Raw genomic sequence first — 23479 nt, 5'->3', positions numbered from 1 at the left:
TTTTATGTGCTCACACCCCCTAACTTTAGAACAGAGCTACGAAAGCTGGAAGTGAAAAGCTGTTATGAGAGAATATAACAGTTCTTCAACAGTTTATGTATGACATTAAGAAACATGGTGCACTTAATTGCTTGTCCAGAGACCAGTTGATGTTGCGGTGTGTGGCAAACATAAGTTTGATAGGTTTCGGCCAGTATAAGCCTAGGCCATGTCTAACTTAATGGCACCACCTGTTAAAACATCAAAATATCCAAGACTGGATAAAATGTTATTTAGGTGTTTTAATGCAAAGCGGTCCGAAAATGTTGATACCAGAGTTACTGGTCGTTGGAGAACGTTACCATGTTATCATTGTTCAAAGGATGAACTTTCTTATTTTAATAGAAGTAAATTAATACAAAACTAAACAGAAATATTAATCAAGATTCTTAAATATTTCTCCAAAATTTATTGGTACGTTAGTTTTGTGTTTTAATTCTTTTCATAATAAGTTCCGGTTAAAAAAAAATACTAATTATCATCTATCTAGCGATCAATCTGTTTATCAATTTTTCTTTCCTTCTGTCTTGTCTTTCTTTCTTTAACTTTTTCTCTTTGTTTCTTTCTCAATTTCATTTTCTTTTTCTTTATTTATTTCTTTCTCCCACTCTTACTTCGTTTCATCTTTTTCTCTTCTTTTTTACTTCCATTCCTCTTTCCCTATTTCTCCTTTTTAGTCTCTCTCCCCTTTTTCTTTCCTTCCCGCTTTCTGTTTCTTTTCTCTCTTTCTTTCCTTTTCTTCCCAAACTCAAATAACGTACATTCCTTCGCTTCCACCATTTCAGAAAGATATGTGAATGATTAATTTCTCACAGCTATTTCCAAGAAATCAGCAACTATCACTTTCGTAAAAGCAAGTAATATTATTGGGCATGGCACTCTGCATTGAGTTGAAGCTGTACCGTCGTAACATAACGCGTACTTAAGCAGTATAAACCTGACGGAGTCAATCTCTTTCCAGCTTTGAACATTGCCGATTTCTTCCAAAGGAGACAGTCGGCGGCGGGGAGCGAGAAAAGAAATATCAATCCCAGTACTGGACCGCTGCTCTATTTATTGAATTTTAAAGGACGAAAGGCCAATTTTTACCTCCACCGGATTAGAAATCGGAGCGCAAGGGAGTCGAAACGAATACTGCAAGACACTCTGACAGACTTTTTAATGATTCTTCCTATTTATTACCTTTATATATCTGCCCTCTACAACTCTTCCTTTCCTAGCCAGTTCTTTTTCAACCAGCCGCCGTCTAAGCTGGTCACATTTGTCTGTTCTCCTGCTCAGTCTGTCAAGACTTTCCATTTCTCCTTGGCGCTAACCTACTGCATTCGTCTAGTAGTCGAAAGATCCTCTCTGTTAAGGATGTATAATTATTTTCCTTTTGTAGTATAGCCGAAAGACATTTTTCTGTTGTATATGTATAATTATTTTTCTGTTGCACTTGTATTATTTCATCACATATTGTATACACATTTATTTTAGCTTCCTTGTTCTTGTATACATTGGTTCGCTTTTCCCAGAAGCTTAATGTTTTGGCGCCTCTCAGAATCGAGCAGTCTCAATGTTAAAAAGCGCAAAACTACTAGAACATTCTGGACATTGACTGGGGAGGAAATCGGCTGCAAATGTCCCGTGTTTCTTGTTTTTGTCCAGTTTCCCGTTTGTTATGTTATCGTCTAGTTTTCCGTATATTGTGTTTTTTGTTAGTTCTCCGCTTGCTGTGCAACCCCTGATTATATATATATATATATATAATATATATATATATATATATATATATATATATTATATAGAGGGCATTATTACACACAAATGTCTCACACTAAGAGGGACATAAGTCATTACTACCAAAATTTCACTAATCATACCCAATGCAGTTTTTCAAAGCAAGACATTTAAAAAATGAATTTAGTTCTATATCACCTGTGATTTCACACTTACCGCATAAAAAATGCGTCTATGCTCATCGGTAGAACTGATTCTGAACACATCATAAATAAACGACCAACACTACCTGGCGAAGTCGAACAGGCAACTGCTCTCTCCGGCGAAGCACATGGAGATGTTTATAAATCATATATTCGGTAACTGGCGGGATTTTTCGAACTGTATTTCGGGTAGGAAAAGTTTTTTCGGAATAAATTTAACAATTAAGGATAACTTCTTAATAAGGAATCTTAACAAGAAATTATCAGGTAGTTAGCGTGAAAAACCTCATAAGAGAAAAATTCGAAAATAATATTTTTTTTTAACATATTAATTTATATTATATAGAGGGCATTATTACACATAAATGCCTCACACTAAGAGGGACATAAGTCATTACTACCAAAATTTCACTAATCATACCCAATGCAGTTTTTCAAAGCAAGACATTTAAAAAATGAATTTAGTTCTATATCACCTGTGATTTCACATATATATATATTAGTGACAGAGGCAGTATTAATAACGCGAGGTAATAATTATCCCCACTTAAACGTGGGTATTCTGGTAGAACAAACTTTACTGCGGTACATATCATGAGAGAAACTCTCATATAGGCTTTTGGGGCAAACTGCACTTTTGTTTATATTGTTGGCGGGGAGATAAATCACCGCCATCTCCAGCGCCGAGACTATCAGATCGCGCGATTTCGACCTTCGCTGGTCTCGTCAGTGATGACGCTCGACTACTAGAGATACCAGCGACTCCTCTCTCAGGCAGCGATATATAGAAGATCAGTGACAGGACAAACACTGGTGTCGTGATTATCCAGGGAGTTTATTAAAAAAATACGTATTAGCGATAGAGATAGTATTAACACCAGGAGGTAATAATTATTCCCACTGATTATCCATAGCAAACAGGCAAGTTTAAGGTCTGGATTCACCAGTATGACATCCTTCAACGATTCTTTGGCTGCTCTTGATATATGAGGTCACAATATTCACAGTAGAAGGTTTTGAGAAGAGTTAACAGGCTCCTGCAAAATTGGCTAGTACTTCGTTCATGTCTGAAAAACATTGTTTTATTTGAACAAAATATGTTGAAGCTCTTCATCAGCTGCCTGAAAGAAAAATTAACGGTGACCTGTGCCGAGGAAGTATTGCAATATCAAGACTCATATAACCCTAAAATCTCTCAAGCTGGTAATGCAGTTAGCACAGAATGAAAGTAGAGGCTGTCGAGGTTGCAAAGACAAAGCTAAGACACAGTGTTTGTATCTCAGGGCTAGCTTGGGTAGTATCACATCTTGCTTTGATACAGTGAAAGATAATGACAGGAGGCTACAGATCTGGAATGAGGTGGGAGAATTAGTTGAATAGAAATAAGCCAGCAAGTGTGTTGGGATACACCAGTAAGGAGCCTGGATAAAAAGAGAGCAAGTAGTGGCATGCAAAGTCTAATGGCTTGACCCTTGGAGAGTGGAGCCCCACCAAATAAAATTCCTAATTCAGGCAATTTATGAAGTTCTACCACATCAAACCAACTTTTTTTGCTGAGGAAAGTCAGAGTCACAAGCTTGTCTCTCTGTAGTACTGCTACTGGAAGGTATGACCAGTTCCTGAAGGTCATAGCAAAAAGTTGTGACATTGGCAGAATCGTTAGCATGCTGGGTGAAAAGCTTAGAGGTATTTTGTCCGTCTTTACATTCTGAGTTCAAATTCTGCCAAGGTCGATATTGTCTTTCATCCTTTTGGGGTAGATAAATTAAGTACCAGAAGCATACTGGAGATTGATCTAATCGACTGGCCCCCTCTCCCAAAATTTCAGGCCTTGTGCCTATAGTAGAAATGATGTATCATTTACATCCAGGACTGATGCATCCTGACTCATAATTCCCTCATGGCAGCCTCTCCTTCATAGTCAACTTGATGAAGGCTTTCTGTTTACTGGCACCTGTGATACCCAACATGTTGTAAGCTCTACAGAGAGACTAGCCTGCAAATCCCCCACATCCCAACTCAATTCAATTGCACCATGCTTGCCATGCATTCCTTTCATATAGTTCTGCTAACATAGCATATTTCTTTTTTCTTTCATTTCCCTCTTCAATGCAGTCCTTCCAGGGAACGGAGAGTTGTAACAGAAGCACCTGCTTGGATTCTTCTGAAATCAGTACCATGTCTAGCTTTAGTGATGTTGAGGTAGCAATTTATGGGAACTTTCAACTTTCTATCATTTACTGTTACAAGTAAGGGGTGAATCTGGCTGCTGGCATCTTCTTCACACCAGCCTTGACTAAGACGGTAATTTTTTCTGTAAGGTGGAGGCTCTTGCAATGGCTAATCCCACTGTCCCGAGGGAGTGCTACTAAATGTGATGCTAACTGGACAAATGCTAGAGCTTGATCCCACTCTAGCTGGGTCTCCTGAGTGAAGGTATCTGATGTTGAAAGACACCAAGAAACATTACAGTTAATGTATCCACAACAAACAAATAAGGCATTTTGTTAAATGTGCTACAATTTCCAGTACACCAGGATCCTCTAAACAAAAGTACCCAAATATAGTCACTACTTCAACCTCCAACTCCCCACCCCCATCTCCCATCAAAATCATATTTTAAAAAAGAAAATAAGACAACACTTTGTAAAACACATTCAAGATTCTTTACTTGACAGATTTACCAGGATGATACGAAAATGTGAATATATTGATGTACTTGTTTGTATTTCATTTCATAGGTTATTGATTATTTAATTGTATGTGATTTTAAAACTCAGTAAAACTACAGCAATACTTATCTATAAATTGTAAATTAGTATTAGCTGAAAGTATTTAAACTTGTAATTTGTTAATTTATAACTATTTAAATATTAATTAATTGCTTTATAATAGCAATGAATTAATAATTAATTAAACAATAATCATTAACAATTACTTAGCAGGTAATTAATCAAATTAACACATTATATATTAATTAATAATTAATTACTTATTGATTTATCATTTTTAGGCTATGATTAATTAATTAGTTAATCCTTAACTGATGAAATGCCATTTAATTAATTAATTACATATCAATTTTTGATTAGTAAATTTATCATTAAGATGGATTAACCAAAAGTTATTTTTTTAAATATTATTCCTATGATTAATTAATGTCATATTAATGATATTGAACGTAGGCAGGCACAAGAACACAAATTTTATGGGAAGATGAATTCAGTCCAGTTACTATCTCATCGACCCTCTTTCCTTGCTCTTTCCCTCAGAAAGGTGAAAGACAGTCAAGTCAAGCTCGGTAGATTTTGAACTATAAAACATTAAGGGATGTTATTAATTAGAGAAATCCATCTTGCCAGCACTCAACTGATTCTAGCATCTACCAGCCTTCAATACTTAATAACTAGTATTGCATAATTAACTTTGTATTGAATTTTCAATCAAGTCTTCTTATTATCTTTCAAAATTTTTCGTCCACTTGTTAACTGATAATTATTTATTCACATGATTATTGTAATTAATTTCTTAACATCCCTATATATATATATATATATATATAATATATATATATATATATATATATATAAAATGTATATATATGTATATATATATGCATATATATATATATATATATATATATATATAATATATATATATATATATATATATATAATTTATGCATATATATATATGTATATGTGTGTATATATATATATATAATATGCATATATATAAAAACTTTTAATTTGACTTCATGTAATTTACTTTTTAATTTTTGTCCTTGTAGCCATTTTCTTTTTATATATTTTTTGTTCTGTGATTATTTTAAGCTGGTGGCCATTTCTTCTTGTGGTTATTCCTTGCTGTGGCCATTTCTTGTAGTGGTCAAGACAGCAAGCATTTCATCCGCAGGGTGATTTCATAGCAACCATGTTTTCAGCAAAGGTCAGTGGAAATTGAACCACTTTCAGCAATGCATCACACACACCTTTTATAGGTTCCAAGCAGACTCCAAATGGTAAGAGAAAGATGTACAGAAATGCAATCATAAATCCCAAGGGCCAACCAACAAATATGAGCAGAAGAAACCAGACAACAGCCCAAAGAAGTCCAGGACAAAGTTCAGCCATGTTTTATGATGCTTGAATCTCTCTAAAGGTAAATTTAAAGTTTATTTTTCTTTCTCTTTTAACAGTTCCTGATCTGAATTGAAGCAGGAGCAAAATAGACAATCTACAAAAAGAAAAAAAAACAATCATTATCATCAGTAATAGTAGTAGTAATAGTAGAAGTAGTAGTAGCAGCAGTAGGAGTAACATCATCATTATTATTGTTAGAATAGTAGACTGGTGAAAATTGTTAGTGTTGCAATTTTATTCCAGCTCCCTTTACATTCTGAGTTCAAATCTCAACCTTTCTAATCTCTCAACCAAGATGTCTGTGAAGAAGGCAAAGTCCAAAAATACCCCAAATAACAATGGTATCTTGTACCAGAGTTACAAACACTGCCCTGACTTCCTCACACTATTGGAAAATCTATTGCAGTGAGCATGTGGAAAAGAAATTACAATACAAGACTAGTGCTTTCTAGAGGACCTGCAGGTACCAAATGAAGTGAGGACATCATCAATTAACTAGCTCCACCCAATGTATCTCATTAATGTAGAGAGTAAAGTTTAAGGCAGTGAGATGGCAGAATCCTTAGCATGCTGGGCAAAATGTTTACCAGCATGTCATGTCTTTGCAGTCTGAGTGCTAATTCCACTGAGATCGACTTTGCCTTTCATCCTTTTGGGGTCAATAAATTAATACCAGATGAGCACTAGGGTTAATGTAATTGACTTACCCCTTCCCTCAAACCTGCTGACCTTGTGCCAAAATTTGAAACCAGTGTAGAGAGTAAAGTGTTTTATGGAGTGATGGTGATATAGGTGACAGGGTTCCTCATACCGAATAAACTCATAAACACATCAGTCCAGAAAGCCAGTTTCCCAGGATCCCCAGATGAGCTTAAGCATTCCCAGATCATTCAGTATGCTAGGAATGGAAGAAAAGCCCTGCAGGATGTTTGGATTGATCTGGCAAATGTATAAGGATCAGTATACAACATACTGATAAATAAAGCATTGAGTTTTATATGTTTTTAAATTCCAAGAAGAGTAAAGGAATTTCTAACACATAACTTGAATTAGCATTTGTGCAGTTTCCCAACCAAAGAATTTACAAGTAACTGGAATGAGTGAAAAATAGACATCATGGCAGAGTGTACTTTTCTTTCACTCCTCTTTGTGATGGCTATGGAATCAGTATTCAGAAATTTAAAGAATAATTCAAAATGAATGAATATAAGATTTATGGTACCCTCACTACTGCAAGTGTTTGCAATTGATCTTACTTCATGTGTGGAAACAAAGAGAGAAGCATTAACTCTCTTGTTAAGGCTGGCTGAGCTATTACAGTTATGTCATTCCATACAAAACACCTGTAGATCAGTACTTTCCCAACTTTTTCAACTATCACAAACTTCCTTTTAGTAGCACATTTCCACGAATCACATGTTTCTTATGATCATAGTCCATATTCCTGGGATGATTACTGTACAGTCTGTAGTATCCATGGACATCAGGTGGATCATAGTTCATGTGTTCAATTCTTCAGGTGATATGGCTCTAATATCAGAAACAACAAATGCATAACCAAAAGATGTACGTGTGTATGTGTGAGAGAGAGAGAGAGAGAGCAGGAGAGAGAACACTACAAGCAATGAATGAAATAAACATGTATAAATAAAAGCTCACTAAAAACTGCACCAAATATTTAAATTTGTGAACTTGAAATATTCAATAATTAAAGGAAGTTCAAAAAGTAAATTTTTCTGAAAACTTCAATTAATAAAAAATCTCACTTGATTGGTAAATATTTCTTTCAGTAATTTATCTCTAATTTAAACAAACTTCAAGGTAACCCAGCTACGTTTAGCATGATAGAAATAGCAGCAATCACATAATTATTATTGTAAGGCTTATAGCATTCCAAACAGTCATACCAACAAACTCACTTCATACTGGTATATGAAAAAAATTTTATCAAAAATATTCATTTAACAAAGTTATACAGTTATTTTGTCTAATAGCATTCATTCATTCAATAATTTTTTTTACATTATATATATAGAATAAATTGTGAGGTTTTCAAATAGTGAATTAAAACTTGAAATCAAAACATTAAAATGAATATATATTAAATTATCATTAATGAAAATAGAAGCAAAAGAGAGTGAGAAACTGTTACAAACAAAAACAGAAAATTTCGCCTGCAATGAATATTTAATTCTGTGAAAAACGTATAGTTCAAATATTCAATAAACTTCAGAAATCGAAGTTAAAGGAAATTTCTTGGAACATGATTTTATAAAAAAATTTCTAGATGGTCAAGCCTTTAATAATTGCTTTCTTTTAGTAACTCTTACATACCTAATTAATAAGCAGCTATCTCCATCATAATGTAGATGGAGATAACCACAAATTTTGACATGCTTCTCAAATTATACTCTTGCTTATTGTTTATAATTTGCATTTATAGATGATATTCTTTTATTCTTTTACTTGTTTCAATCATTTGACTGTGGCCATGTTGGAGCACCACCTTCAGTCAAACAAATCAACCCAGGACTTATTCTTTATAAGCCTAGTACTTATTCTATCAGTCTCTTTTGCCGAACCGTAAAGTTACAGAGATGTAAACACACCAACATCAGTTGTCAAGTGATGGCAGGGGGACAAACACAAGCACAAAAATACATACATACATATATACATACATATATATATATATATATATATATATATATATATATATATATAACGAGCTTCTTTCAGTTTCCATCCACTGAATCCACTAACAAGGCTTTGGTCAGGCCTGAGGCTATAGCAGAAGCCACTTGCCCAAGGTTCCACACAGTGGGACCAAACCTAGAACCATGTGGTTGAGATGCAAGCTTCTTACCACACAGCCACTCCTGCGCCTATATAAATTTAGTTTTGTTTATTCACTTATTTACATTTCAAAGTCTATCCATTATTATTTATGCTGCTGTTCTGAATACAGCTAATAAACAGTTTATATGATATTACATTTAAACAGTTTTTTTTTAAAGTTAATACATAAACAGGAGACAAACGCTAAAAAAATTTTTTTACACTGTACCTATTCACCTAACACCCCAACTCTTACAGCTTCCTTTCTCTTCAGTACCTATATAAAATTTTCCTTTCCTTTCACCAACCAGGAGGCAGTATGATCCACTTTGAGAAGCACTGCTTTAGATGATACCAAGAGCTGGTATTGAGATTGAAGTCATGTTGAGAAAAGTACTGACTACCCTTGAGAACTGTGGTTTGGCATGCAAGTTTAAGATGTAAAGTTGTGAACATAGCCATTTACCAAGGCTTACATGGCCTTGCCAAATGCATGAAATACCTTTCACAATAGTGGATAGAATAGGCAAGTGTGCTAGTAAGGTTCTACGAAAGTGGCTTGGTTCTCCATTTTGGATTAAAGGTAGATGCATTTTGCTACTACAAAACTACATGTCTTTAACATCAATAGTGGAGGAGTTTAAGTTAGCAAAAGCCTGTTAGCACATGATGCTCTGGGGTTCAGTGAATCTCAGTGTTCAAGAAGTCCAGCCAATAGTGCTGACAGGAATGAAATGGAGTATGAGAAAAAATGCTGAGGTCAAAACCAGCCTAAAAATCAAATCAAAGAGGGCATACATGCAGAATTCACAAGCAACTCTGAGAAAGATATGGAACAAATGAATATGTCACCAGAGTAACAAAAGCAGGAAGATATCAAAGATGAGTGTGTATGATTAAAACTGCATGGTTAGAAAGCAAATGCACATAGGAAACATGTAATGGAACTTGTCATGTGGTATGTTGCAGAAAATGGAGCTAGCTAAGATTAATTTCTCCTGAGAAAGGTTGAACTGAGACTTGGTCATCATTAGTGCAGAGCCTAGGCATCACTGGCAAATGTTCCAGTAGCATGCACGTTATCCTGCTACACAGTAAATCTGGCAGAATAACAATGCCTTGAGTATGCTTGTTGAGGCCTTAAAACAACAATGCAATGTGGATCAACATCAAGTTGCACCCTGTTGCCTTCTAGAGGAAGGGCAAAAGAGGATAATGCAAGGGTATAAAAAAAAGAACATTATGAGAAAAATTTCTGATCACTAATAACTAGAAGGTGCTGATGAATTTAAATAAAGTGTTTGTGTTCCCAAAACTTATTGCAATAATGAAGCAGCACCCTGACCTTATGGTATTGTCTAATTTGACAAAAAAGTACTATTGTTGAGCAGATGGTAACTTCAGAAAGCAGCATGAGAGGATGGTTAAAAATATGAAAGATTTAGGAAATTGTGTGAGGCACAATGGCAGGGCTTCTAGGACCCTACCTGGTTGGCATAGGTCTTAGAAAGGATAGCAGAGCAGTGATGCATGATTTGGAGGAAGACGCGGAAAATGCTTCATTGGGATATATCAGAAGCATATGAGAGAAAGAGGAAAGATGAGAGAGAAAAGCAAATCCTCAGCAAATATTAAAACAAAATAGTTACTGTGGTTACAGCTGCACCCAGGTTGGTGTGATTGTTGCATGGATAAAAGAGGAAAAAAGCATATTACATCATCGTCATCATAATCTTATGTCTACTTTCTATACTATAACAGGTTGGAGAGATTATTAAAGTCCAAGTCAGTTCTTATTCAGAGTTCCTGCTCTCAGACAGATTAGCAACATTCCAGTTTTGTTGCTCTTCCTGATGCCAACTACTGTACTGTGTGTACTGCGTGTACATTTTAATGCACCACCATTATCAGAGAGGCTGCCTTGTTATCAACAAGACTAAAGTATACTCACTGCTCTATATTGTCTCTTTCAATACAACATAACTGACAGAATGAATAGAAGAGACAGTTATGTTGTATTGAATGAGAAGAGTCAATATACAGCAGTGGGTACACTTTAGTCTTGTTGAGAACAAGGCAGCCTCTCTGGTAATGGTGCCACATTAAAATATACACAGTATAGTGGTTGGCATCAGTATGAACAACAAAACTGGAATGTTGCTAATCTGTCTATGAGAGCAGGAACTCCAAATAAAAACTGACTTGGACTCTAACAATCTGTCCAACCTGTGATAGTAAGTAGACCATCTTTCCTCTTTCTTTCATATGCCTCTGACATGTCCCTATTGAAGTATGATAGAACAAACAGGGATAGGAATAAGAGGGTGGTAGAGAGTGATGGAGAAGGGAGACTGATGGTAGCTATCTGTTGTTGTTTGCTAGTAAAGGGATTAAATAAAAAAAAAAACAATTGAGTAGAGTGATTTGGAATGAAAACCATGAGGAGGGAGACAGAATATTGGGATTGAGAGACTGGTGAGAGAGAAAGAGGTGAGGAGACAAGGTGATGTATGACAATAATGAGTGATAAGGAAAGGAGTAACATGAGAAAGTGATGGATTGCAATAAAGATGGATGGATGGTGGTGTGAGAGAGGACAAATGATGGACAGTGATAGAGAGGAATGGAGGATACCAATAGTGAGTGATCAGGTGTGATAGAGTTATGGCTATCAGTACAGAAGGGAGATGGTAGAGGGTATTGAATAGGGACAGATCCAAGGGCATAGTACAATGAATATGACAAAAAGGTGAGTTTATAGAGGAGAGGGTAAAGTAGATGAAGACTTAATAAGAACAAAATGGTCAAGCAACTCAAAATGTAGATATAGTATAAGTACCAGTTTCCAATATAACAATATTACAATGTGGATTAAAAGAACCAAGACATTCTCTGATAGTATTAATGCTGGTTGGAACTGCTGGTTAGAGGTAATTGTTGTAAAAGCTAAATATCCCTGAAATCATATACTACTATCTTTAGAAAAAGTAAAGGAAAGCCAAATAAGACAATGTAATTCTTTACTATTAGACTAGTCTCCAAACTCTGATCCTTTCTAAATAAGGAGAGAGAAAAAAGAACAAGAAATTGGGTGATTATTCTTACTGTGAAAGAATTTTCGGTCTAAAATATAAGAATTTTTTATGGGACTTTTGCCTCACCATTTCCATGAACTTTTCCAATAAATTTTTACTATTCTATCTATTTCATATGATGAGTGTAATAGTAAAACTTTACCATACTTTAAGATACACTGTCTAAAAATATGACAGAATGGTCACAAATGTGATTAAGCATGAACAGCAACAACAAAACACATATATGCACACACATCTACACTAAATAAATTGAACTACCTTTTATATTGTAACTCAGAAAAAGCTAAGCTGCAGACGGAATCCTGATTTGTTTTGGCCATTTGTGGAAAATATATTTGTTGTCAATAGCAACGAATCTTGCTATAGATGTTTTGTTATGGTTGCCATGAAATTCCAATTTCTTTGGTCTCTTTATCTTTATCTGTTTTGACAAGCATCAACACAATAGTCATGTGTGTTTGTGTGTGTATGTGTGTGTGTGTGTGTGTACATGTACACACACACATATATATGTGTGTGTGTGTGTATATATATATATACACACACATATGTACATATGTACATATGTGTGTATATATATATACACATACATACATATATATATGTGTATATATATATACATACATACATATATATACATACATACATACATACATACATATATATGTGTATATATATACATACATATATATATATATACATACATACATACATACATATACACATGTTTGTATGTATGCATTTATGTGTATACATAAGTTATACTGAAATCATTAAAAGAATAAAAGAATGTGTGTGTGTGTGTGTATGCGCATGTGTGCTTGTATGTGTGCCAGTGTGTATTAGCATACATATGTATAGATGACAGCTGTATCAACAGTAATGCAAAAGAGGAACTTGTTAAATTTCTTCCTAACACTTAAGGTATTTCAGATTTTTTAAAAATTTTCTTCACTTACGTAACTTCTTTATTTTCAATTTCTAGATTTTTAAAAAATGAATGCGATTTTTGTCATCAGCATGCATAGCTACATTTTCTTAAAATACAATCTGGTGAGAATTTGAAATACTTCAAGTGGTTGGAAGAAATTTAACAAGTTCCTGCACAAGTAGTTATAATGTTTTTTTTAATTATCTGACATAGGTTGTTTCAGGAGATGACACCATTGACAAGAACAATGTGCACAGATAAATGAAGAAGATTAAAGAAGAGGAAACCAGCATGAAAGACAAGCCACATAGTGGGGGACCAGTAATTGTGATCCATGACACCAAGTGTTAGTGATTGGACTAAATAATTTACACAGACAGACAAGCCACAATCTTTGTGCTTACTGCACAACTGGGTTTTAGATCACAATGGATTGCAGAAGATGGTGGAAGACTTTGAGAATCAGTAAGTGTATGTAAAGTGGGGGACACCTTATCAGTTATTACACAATTTGAATAAGAGAAGGTTAGAAGTATGTTCTGGTCTGATGGATGTTTTTGAAACCAATGAAGACACATTTTCTTTCTGATCTGAAGGGAGGGAATGAAATGTGAACATATGTTTATGATCCAGAAACATGGGTTCATGCCATGGAATGGTATCACAGTTCTTCTTTAAGGTCTCAGATATTCAAGACCCAGCAGACATCACAGAAACTCATTGTGAATGTTTCATGGGTTAAGAGGCATCATTCTCCTTGATTTTTCTGGAATGTGGTGTACCATAAAACAGTATATTGAGACACTATATATATATATATATATTATATATATATATATATATATATATATATATATATATATATATATATATATATATATGATAAGGTTCATTTCAGGAACTGAAACATGTTATAATGTATATATAAAAATTAAAAATTGTATAATACAGCAGCATTTTCGAACTTCACTTTTTACAAATATATATATATATATATATATTATATATATATATATATATATATATATATATATATGCATATATATATACACACCTATGCATACATATATACAAACCTATACACACATGCGCACACACACACACACTCACATACAGAACTGCGAATCACTATTCTTATTGGACATAACAAATGTCACTGTTGCCTAAGTGTTTTCATTGTAAAGAGACAGACAAATACCTGTACATACATTTATATTCACATACACACATATACGTCAGACTTCTGTATAGTTTCAGTCAACCAAATTTCATTCACAAGGTATTGTTAATGTGAAGCTATTGTAGAAAACACTTGCCCAAGGTGTCACACTGTGGGATTGAATTCAAAACCATGTGGTTATAAAATAAGTCTTAATCCACATAGCCATCTGTGTGTGTATTTGTATGTACTCACAGTTGCATGCAAAACAGTATTTCTTGAACAAACAAAGAAGTAAGTATTTAATATGTGTAAGTTATATGGATCATTTGTTCTGAATATTTATCTTGCAATACATGTTACATAGTAATTAATAGTCTGTGCGCCCTTGTACATAAAAATAGTTCTAGAACATGCTCACTGTGAATCACTGAAAAATTAAACATTAATCTCAATAGACAAGAGATTATTTCACACTATTCACCAAAACAAATTCATCTTAACTAAACGGTCTGCACTCCAAAAGGGATAAAACAGTCACCAAGGAAGCTAGTTTCAACACATTCAAAGAAAAAAGAAGCATTGATGGCCACAAGAACATTTGACCTACATTAAAGTTTACAATACCCCAGATAAAGACAAGTCTTAACAATTACCCAACCATACGTAATTGATACACCAGGTCTCATGGACTACAAAATATACTGCCACACATAAATTCATTAAATCTTTTAATCTTAGCCAAAACAAAATTGAAACACAGATAAAAGAACATAGGAATACATATTGGAAGCAACCAATTAAATATCACTCAACTGTGAACCCTAATATGGACCCATGAAATGCAAAACTTTCTTGGGGACAAATTTCTCCAGAAATACTCTGCCTTTGATGAGAGAAACAAAACAAACACAACATAGATGCTTCACAATTAAGCAAGCCCTTAACCCATTAAATTCACTGTCCTATAAATAGGACACTAAATGAGAACATTAAATAAGCTATATCACATTGTCTCAGTGTCATATTTATAGGACACCAAGTGTTTCCATTTCTACTTGAAGTACAGGAGTTTTAATAATTATTTTTTTCATTTTAACCTATTTTCAATCATTTGTAAAAATTTAAAAGTAATATTCAGATATTTAAGTACTCTGGGGACTAAATGGGTTAAAGAGGTCACCAGATGAATTCAACAAATATATAACAAGATGAGATAAGCAACAGTAAAAATAAGGAACACAAAAATACAAGCATCTAAACAAAACCCAAACCAAACAAATTTAATGAAAGTAAACCTTAGTTACCAACAAGGGACAGTAAATGACTAAAACAGTTAAACAAGAAACAGACGATAAGAAACAACCAAGAGAAACAAAGTAGAAAACCTAACAACAAATAAGAGACCACATGCATTTGAGTGGATATAAATGAACAGCCATAATGAAGCTGTAACAGTTCTCTTCTGCAAGATTGCAGTGGTAAGAAACATTCTCAGAGTGGTTGGTATTAGGAAGGGCACCCAGCTGTAGAAACCATGCCAAATCAGACTGGAATCTTGATACAGTTCTCTGGTTTACCAGTTCCAGTCAAACTGTCTAACCCATGCCAGCATGGAAAGCAGACATTAAATGATGATGATGAATGATGATATACCTACACTCATACACGCACGCGCACACACACACATACACACACACACACACACACACACACACATATATATGTCCACACTTCACCAAGGTAGACCATCACTGAACATTAAGAACATGGTGCACCAAGAGTGGGCTGAGCTATTGGTCAGTCAGGCACTGCCCAAGGGCCCAGAGCTCTGAGGGGCCTGCACTCTACATGTTAACTCTACTGATATCAATGTTAAGTGACCCAGTAAACAGTTATGCTCAAGGGCTCTTAATAGTCTCAGTCTGCCCCTGTGGTGCATGCAGAAAATTAAGCAGCAATGACCATGCAAAATGCTGGTAATGCCTACACAAAGTTTGATGTCTGCTTGCATCCCATTTCTCTGTCTGACTGTGTAGCATTGTATAAAACAATTAGTTTAAATATTTTGTGTATTGTAGTAGTATAACCAATTTATTGCACCTAATTATTAACAACCAAATCTTATAATGGACTCCCAAGATTGATAATGACCCTCAAGGGTCATATGAAGCCTAGTAAAGAACTACTGTAATACAGCTTCACATTGATCAATACACTGTTAAATTTGTTTGACAAAACCACACACATGCATAAATAAATGTTGATGTACTTGACTCAATAGGTCTCCTCAAGCACAGCGGGTCATCCTACGATCCAAGGTTAGCACAGCAGGCCGTCCTGCAAGCCATATTTATATATGTGTGGTGTATGCATATATATATATATCTGCCAGATCTGACTGGCCTGGTGCAGCCTTCGGGCTCCCCAGACCCCAGTTGAACCGTCCAACCCATGCTAGCATGGAAAGCGGACGTTAAATGATGATGATGATGATGATGATGATATATATATATATATATATATATATATATATATATACATAGCCATGCCTATATATATATAGGCATGGCTATGTGGTAAGAAATTTGCTTCTCAGTCACATGCTTCTGAGTTTAGTCTTACTGCACGGCACCTTTGGCAAGTGTCTTCTACTACAACCAAGCATTGTGAATGGATTTAGCAGACAGAAACTGAAAGGAGCTTAACTCAAAATATGAGTGTATGAGTATATGTGTATTTTTATTAATACTTAGTAGAAGTAACAGAGTGACTCAAAGTATCCTAAGTGCCAACACACAACTATCAGAACATGAGTCACTCAGGTAAATATAACTATAAATACATACATATGTATATATAAGAGATAATGGTGTCATTGACACCCAAAGGTGTCCAGTAATGCTGAATAAGTGCTATAGACAGACCATAGTTAAGTTCCAGATTCGGTAATATTGTGAATAAAGGGTTCAACGTTGGTTCTATGTCAGCGTGTGTATATAAGAATTTTTTGCGTAATAAGATAAAAAAACCAAGGCTGTATTGATATTAGAGCATACAGCCTTGGTTTTTTTATCTTATTACACAAAAAATTCTTACATATATATATATATCATCATCATCATCATCATCATCGTTTAACGTCCGTTTTCCGTGCTAGCACGGGTTGGACGGTCTGACCGGGGTCTGGGAAGCCAAAAGGCTGCACCAAGCTCCAATCTGATCTGGCAGTGTTTCTACAGCTGGATGCCCTTCCTAACGCCATATATATATTCCTGTAACATAGCAATTTGGCAAACGAGACATTGAGAATAAGTACCGGACTTAAAAAAAAATATTAGGGTTGATTTGGTTGACTAAACCCTTCATGGTGGTACCCCAGGACTGCCATAATCCAATGACTGATGTAAAAAAATAAAAGAAATGTATGTAAACCACCATGAGTCATCACAGCATCCTTCTCGGAGAGGGACACTCTTTTGTAAAGCCTGCAGTTTCATGTGATTACTGGTCACCTCATTTCAGCCTGTCACTAGGTATTAATTATAGAGACTTAGAGTATGGTACTTGTGTTGTACAAGCATTTATCACTATCATCTAATGATGTATAGCTGTCTCTTTATGCAGACTTTGTCGTTTCCTCCACTGAAAGTACTATGGCATGGGAAGAGCGGCAACATGTGCAGACCTAACCAGCTGGAGGTGTACAGCAAGTTATAAACTTTGGTCTGTCACCCATGCTTCAAATCATGCAGATCTGCAGCAGGACTGAATAGTCATCTGAGAGGTCATGGATGGAAAGTCAGAAGTGCTATTGACAACAAGGCAGCACAAAGTGATGGTAATCATCTGTGATGGTGGTGCAATCACCATGTCTGTCTGTCAGTATGTATAAATGTATTTAAGGCAGCAAGCTGGCAGAAACATTAGCACACCGGGCGAAATGCATAGCCGTATTTCGTCTGCTGTTACGTTCTGAGTTCAAATTCCACTGAGGTCGACTTTGCCTTTCATCCTTTCAGGGTCGATTAAATAAGTACCAGTTATGCACTGGGTCGATATAATCGACTTAATCCGTTTGTCTGTCCTTGTCTGTCCTCTCTGTGTTTAGCCCTTTGTGGGTAGTAAAGAAATAAGTATGTATGAATGTATGTATGATTTTTTGAACTTTATGCAAGCTTTTGAGAGAGTTCAAGCTGGTCACTAACAAAGTGACATGACTTTTTAAGTCAAGAGAGTTCCCAGTGTTTGTAAATACCTGGTTTAGCTGGTGTGTTAGTTGAAATGTTGATGCATAAACCCAAGTGTGTGCATCTATTCACAAAAGAATCTCAGATGAAGAATTTTGGGAATGTCTTACAAATTTTCACTGTGCCACTAATAGATTGGATTGGAGAATCTATGCCATTTTCTTTTGCCCTTTCTCCATGAAATCTGGTATTTCTATTGTGTCTGGGGAGAGTCATTTCCTTTTTGTGCCTTATAATTTAACATAATCATCAGTAAAATTTCCACTTATTTCTTTTTTTTTTTCCTAAAATTTTCGTTGCACCTTGCAACCTTTTCAATAGTCTTGACTCTCTGGTATTTCTAGTTTCTAAAAATTTTTTTTTGCAAATTTGTGTGAATGTGTGTGTGAATGTATATGCATATTTCTACAATCATGCTTCAACAGTTAATTAAGAAGAACAATTTGCATCTCAGTTGCTTCTCTTTCAATCTGTGTGGAAACTTGGACATGTCTTCAACTACAGCTTTCACATTGACCAATATGAATAGAATTTAGCCGACAAAAACCACTCACACACACAAAGGCCATAAATGTGTTCTACTCAAATGGGGCTAAATCTCTCTGCTACTGGAGATAAGGTCAGAAATTTGTCGTCCTGACAAAAGTTACTAAACCAAAACATGTCCATGACTGTCCTTTTATCTGCAGACAAATAAGCCAGTTCTTTTATTCTTTTCCACGCTAGGCACAAGGCCCAGAATTTTTGAGGAGAGAGCCAGTTGATTAGATCAACCCCAATACACATCTGGTATTTAATTTATCGACTCCAAAGGCAAAGTCAACATCAGCAGAATTTGAACTCAGGATGTAAAGACAGGTGAAATAGCACTAAGTATTTCGCCCGGAGTGCTAACGTTTCTGCCAGCTCGCTGCCTTCTTTTATTAAATGACAAATCAACCCCAGTATTTCTTTTTTTAACACTGGAATTTATTTCATCGATCTCTTTTGCTGAACTGCTAAGTTACGGGGTTGTAAACACACCAACACCAGTTGTCAAGTGGAGGTGGTGGTGGGACAAAGATAGACACACACACACACACACATATATATATATATATATATATATATATATATATATATGTATGTATGTATGTATACATATATGGTGGGCTTCTTTCCGTTTCTGCCTGCCAAATCCACTCACAAGACTTTGGTCTGCTTGAGCCGGTAGTAGAAGACACTTGCCCAAGTGGGACAGAACCACACAGCCATGCCCGCACCTATAAGCAAGCATTGGCTCACACACGCGTGGGCACGCACATGTATATATGGAGTCAATGGGTGGGAAATACAGACAGAAGTTGAAAACATCTATTTATTACTAGCAGTGTCTGGGTGGAAAAGTATCAAATACACAACATGATGATAAATACAGTCTGACACAGTACATAAACAAAGCCATTTGGATAGCATTAATAATAATACTAATTTCAGAAAAAAATAAGTGTTATTACAGATATTAATAATACTAATCTGTTAATGAAAATTCTATTAGCATTTTCAAAAGAGACCTGCCTAAATATAACATTAAATATATATATAACAGACAAGGCATCTTTTCCTTTCTTCCATGGTTAACCTACTTTTTAGCCTTTTCATTCCTTTAGTTAAGCTTTTGACATTTTTTCTCCTGTTCTGTGTGTGCAATACTGAGAGTTGTGGCCCAGGAGGGTAGATGATTGTGCTGAGATGGTTGTGTTTGTAGAGGTTATGGTGGCGGTGGCAGTGGTGACAGTGGTAGTTGTGTTGGTGGAGACTCTGGTGGCACCTGTGGTTGTGATGGTGGTAGTGGTGGCGGCAGCAGTGATGGTAATGGTTGTGGTCATAGCAGTGATCCTGATAGTGGAGATGGGGCTAATAATGGTAGTGGTGTTACTCATGGTTGTGTGTTTTGATGGTAAGCAGTTGTTGGTAGAGAGATGGCTATTATACAGGTTATGCCTCTGGTAGTGATGTTCCTGTTGTTGTTGTTGTCGACGTTGTTGTTGTTGGTGGTGGTGGTGATGGTTGTATTATTGGTAGTAATAGTCATGATTATGATCACAAATATCCTTGATGGTAGTGATAAAGATAGTTCGTGGTAATTAATGCTGCGGCGGTAGTGGTGGTGGTAAAGATTATGATGTTAGTGGTAGTATAATGTTGGTGTTGGTGGTTGCAGCTGTTGTTCATGTGGTGGTAGTAGTGTTGGAGTAGGAACGTTTTTTTGTAAAGGTTAATTCTGATTTTCGGATGGGTGTAGGGTGGAGGTGAAATTCTGTCTGTTTCCTTGTTCATTTGAAACTTGTTAAATGGTTTAAGACTGTCCTGTTGCTGTTGTTGTTGTTGTTGTCTGTTGTTGATGGGAAGGGAATGTACATGTTGGGAAGGTGTGGGAATAGTTTTCTTGTCTATTGTTTTTATTGTTGATTAGCCCCCCCCCCCGGGTCTTTTATTTGTTTTTGTTTTATTTTGACTTGTTTCAGTCACTTGACTGCGGCCATGCTGGTGCACCACGTTAAACGGGGGGTTTTTAGTCAAAGAAATCGCCTCCAGGACTTATTCTTTGTAAGCCTAGTACTTATTCTATTGGTCTCTTAAGTTGAATGCTAAGTTAAAGAAACATAAACACGCCAACATTGGTTGTCAAGGGATGGTGGGGAAACAAAGACACACACACATAAATGTGTGTGTGTGTGTGTGACTAGCTTCTTTCAGTTTCCATCTACTAAATTCACTCACAAGGATGTGGTCAGCCTGAGTCTACAGTGGAAGACACCTAATGTACTATGGAGTGGGACTGAATATCTTCCACAACTGTGATTTTGCTTGACCTGATGAGTTTTCTTCTCAAGCACAACATAATACTAAAGGTCTCAGTCATTGCCTGTGAATGCCAACACTCAAAAGGAACTCAATCAGTTTGCCTCCATGAGGCCCAACACTTGAAATATGTTCTTTACATACCAAAAGGCACAGGTGCCAGTTATGTGACACCAGCATCAGCCATGACTACAATTTCATTTGGCTTGATGGGTCTTCTCAAGCACAGCGATGCCAAAGGTCTCACTCACTAATCATTGCCTCTGTGAGACTCAATGTTTGAAGATCTGGGTCTACCTCTACCACAGGTTCCCTCAACAGTTAGAGATCGGCACCTCTTAACACAGCTGTCCTTGTCCATATGCATCACATGACCATACCAGTGTAATGGTCTCTCTTGCACACATCTGATGCCTCTTATGCCTAACTTTTCTCTCACGGTGCTTACACTCTGTCGAACATGCACACTGACATTGCACATCCAGTGAAGCATACTGGCTTCATTTCTTTCAAGCCTACTCATGTCCTCAGCTGTCACAGCCCATGTTTCACTGCCATGTAGCATAGCTGTTAACACACAGGCATCATACAATCTGCCTTTTACTTTGAGAGAGAGGCTCTTTGTTGCCAGCAGAGGTAGGAGCTCTCTGAACTTTGTCCAGCCTAATCTTATTCTCACAGCTATGCTCTTGGAGCAGCCACCTCCACTACTAACTTGGTCACCTAGAAAACAGAAGCTATCTACTAACTGTAGCTTGCCCCTTGGCAGATGATGGAGTCTACTTTCTGCTCATTTTCAGCATTTATTGTACCTGTGCATCTTCCACATACAAATGCTAGTTTCCTTGTTAACCTTCCTCTGATTTTGCAGCATCTTTTTGTGTACGCAAAGGTTTCATCAGGTGCATCTTATAGAGTTTCTACCTATGCCTTTTCTATCTGAAGGGATTTCTCTGCCTTCCTACATACTAAGACTTTGGTTTTTGCTAGGTTAACTCTAAGGCCCATCTTTCCATACCTGGAACTTCTCTAGTTCAGGTAGTAATTCAGCAATAAGAGCAAGGTCATCAGTGTAGAGGAGCTCTCAAGGGCAGCCTGTCTTAAATTCCTCTGTTGTTGCCTGGAGTATTATGATGAACAAGAGGGGGGGGGGACTGAGCACTGATCCCTAGTAAACTTGTACTCTGAATTCTTTGCTATACTCATTGCCAACCCTCACCTTACTGGTAGTATTCCTGTACATAGCTTGTACAGCTCTCATTACCTGCTCATCTATCACTAGTTTGACCACTAGATAAAAGAATCGGGGGACCCTGTCAAAGGCTTTCTCCAAATCAACAAAGGCCAAGTACAGAGGTTTATCTTTAGCTATGTATTTCTCCTGCAGCTACCTTATCAGAAATATAGAATCAGTGGTATTTCTCCCCAGCACAAATCAACTGCATCTCATTTAAGCTCTCTTCCTAATTAGTTGGGCTATGACTCTCTCTAATTTTCATTACCTCATCCAACAATTTGATACCTCTGTAATTATTTCTATCTTAGACATCACCTTTACCTTTGCAGCAGTTGACTATAGTGCTGCTACACCAGTCATCCTTCATGAACCACCTGATTTACAATACAGGTGACTAGACCATAACCCACACTACCAGATATTTTAAATATCTCGGCAGTGATCCTTGATGGGCCGAGGGCTTTCCTTGTATTCATATCCATAATCGCATTATCTACTAAGGACTGTCGATTTGGGTAGCTGGTCCTTCAATTGGGTCAACATTTGGCAGACCCTCCTCCTCCCATTCATTCTCCACATTCAGCAATCATTCATAATGGTATCTGCAAGCCTCTTTCTTTGCAGAATCATTAAAAGCAAGTGCACCATCATCCACATGGACACATCTCTCTCTTATGACATTACAATTTTCTCTCACACACTGTCTTGCAACCCGAAATGCTTCAGTTCTTCATGTTGCTGAACATAGGCAAACTTCTTTTCTGTTACTCCCTTGGTTAGATATATACAGAGCAAATAATTCATGAAAAAATAATTTGCAAAGATATCATTGACTCTGTTATTATCTAGTGTAACAATTTTAAAATGATAATAGCAGAATCAATAATATAGGTGATTGCAGGCCCCCAAAAAGCAATAAATAGCTAAAGGATTAAAATTAATCAAAGGACATACAAAGTATGTCTACCTGCTGGAAATAACAGTCAAAACTCTTATCTAAATTGAAGATTTAAATA

The 23479-nt window shown here is 36.1% G+C and overlaps 1 long non-coding RNA gene across 1 annotated transcript in view; it reads right to left on the bottom strand.

The window, feature by feature from the left end:
- Window positions 1-5762: 5762 nt before the first annotated feature.
- The window catches only part of LOC115221594, a 33046-nt gene continuing 15329 nt past the window's right edge, over window positions 5763-23479 (bottom strand). The window contains exon 3 of the long non-coding RNA XR_005002807.1: window positions 5763-6200. This is a non-coding gene — a long non-coding RNA (uncharacterized LOC115221594). The remainder of the gene's footprint in view (window positions 6201-23479) is intronic.

This window comes from Octopus sinensis, linkage group LG18 (genome assembly GCF_006345805.1).
Source record: "Octopus sinensis linkage group LG18, ASM634580v1, whole genome shotgun sequence".
NCBI classification, from domain to species: domain Eukaryota; kingdom Metazoa; phylum Mollusca; class Cephalopoda; order Octopoda; family Octopodidae; genus Octopus; species Octopus sinensis.
The sequence above is the reverse complement of the archived record's forward strand: the minus strand, read 5'-3'. Positions and strand labels throughout refer to the sequence as shown.